Source organism: Monodelphis domestica, chromosome 4 (genome assembly GCF_027887165.1).
Source record: "Monodelphis domestica isolate mMonDom1 chromosome 4, mMonDom1.pri, whole genome shotgun sequence".
NCBI lineage: Eukaryota > Metazoa > Chordata > Mammalia > Didelphimorphia > Didelphidae > Monodelphis > Monodelphis domestica.
In genome coordinates, this window is record NC_077230.1 from 271914167 (window position 1) to 271916005 (window position 1839).

General features: G+C 35.7%; 1 pseudogene; it reads right to left on the reverse strand.

Annotated features, from left to right (window-relative positions):
* Positions 1-616: 616 nt before the first annotated feature.
* Positions 617-1581, reverse strand: LOC100617176 (olfactory receptor 8B3-like; annotated as a pseudogene).
* Between the last annotated feature and the right edge of the window lie 258 nt (positions 1582-1839).

Sequence of the window (1839 nt, forward strand, 5' to 3'; positions counted from 1 at the left end):
GCTTTACCTAGATGCAATGGGGTTTCAGTCAGAGAAAGTGAAAGAAAACCACTCTGGGTTTGTTTTGGGGACAAAATAAACTTTGTGCCCTTATCCAATTTTAATATCAATTTTGTCTTTAAAAAATACAGTACTAAAAATTCTATGTGGACAGTTAAGCATGATTTGTGAATGGGGAGCAGAGGACTATATTATATCTACATCATTTGGACATTTTATTGCTATGTTCCAGGCAAATTACCTTCAAGTGTTCTTTTACTGAATTAATGATAATTAACAATTGACAAAGACAGAGTCATTTACCACAATTAAGATATGAATTTATTGAATAATTCCATGTGATATTTGCATTTTCACAGAGAGCATTAGAAAATACATTTATTTTTATAAATGATCTTAGAGTCCACAGAGTCCAAATATAGAGATAAAACATCCAGGATTAAAACTCTGATTTCTGACTTTAAATTTAGCACATTTCCCACAGAAACTTTAAACCAAAAGGAAGTAAGTCTTTCTCATGGAATATTGGGCACTAAAAATATGGGGAAAGGAATTATGGTAAAGATTTTTTTTTAGAAAATTGTAATTAAAGAGAAAAGAAAAAAAAATCATATCATTATGAAAATCCTACTTTTATTCTGTAGAACATTTTCCCCAAGGTTTTCCTAAAGGCAATTTGAACATCTTTATTCCTCAGACTATAAATGAGGGGGTTTAGCATTGGCACAACATTTGTGTAAAAGACTGAAGATACTTTGCCATGGTCCACAGCCTCTGAGAAAGATGGCTTGAGATATGTGAATGAAGCTGACCCAAAGAAAATAGCAACAACTATTATGTGGGAGCTACAGGTACTGAAGGCTTTGCATCTGCCTTCACTGGAACTGATGCTCAGAATACTAGAAAGAATGAGAGCATAAGAGGTGAAGATGGTGAAACTCGGTACTATGACGTTAGTGCCCACAACAATGGAAACCAGCACCTCATTGACATAGGTGCTGGTTCAGGAGAGCTTGAGGAGGGCAACCCCATAACACATGTAATGATTTATGATATTGTCATTACAGAAGGACAGTCTCAGCATGCATACAGTGTGGGCCATTGCACCAGCAAAACCCATTACATATGCCTAACTCAATAGACATGAACAGACCTGATAGGACATAACAACATTATATAACAATGGATTACAGATGGCAACATAACGATCATAAGCCATTATTGTCAACATGTAGCATTCAGAAATGACAAAAAAAAAAAACAGAAGAAAAAGAGCTGAGCCATACATCCTGAATAGGAGATGATATTTTTTGCTAAAATAAAATTCATCAGCATTTTGGGAGTAAAGACAGAGGAGTACCAAAGATCAATGAAAGACAAGTTGAAAAGGAAATAGTACATAGGAGTGTGAAGGTGAGAATTCGTCATGATTAAAATGATCAGTCCCAGGTTTCCCACTAAAGTGATCACATAGACCCCTAAAAACAGTAGGAATAGGAGGATCTGGAGATCTGGTTGATCTGTTAAGCCTGCAAGAATTAACTCAGTCACTGAAGAGTCATTTTCCCAAACCATTTTCCTCTTGAGGGAATCTATAAGGAGAGGAGAAAAGTCATACTAGAAGCAACAGGCTCTTCCCCAATTATGAAAATGGACCATTTTGGGAAGTTTTTTGAACACATCATCATTATACCATGCCAATTATGTTCTTATCATTCTCAAGACATCCAGAGGCTTTGATTGAGCTGAGTCTCCATTAGTTGGAGGGTTGCAAAAAAATTGTTCCTGATTTCTCTTGCAGAATGAGAGTTGATGTTTCTCAAATGCCAAAGGAAAAAG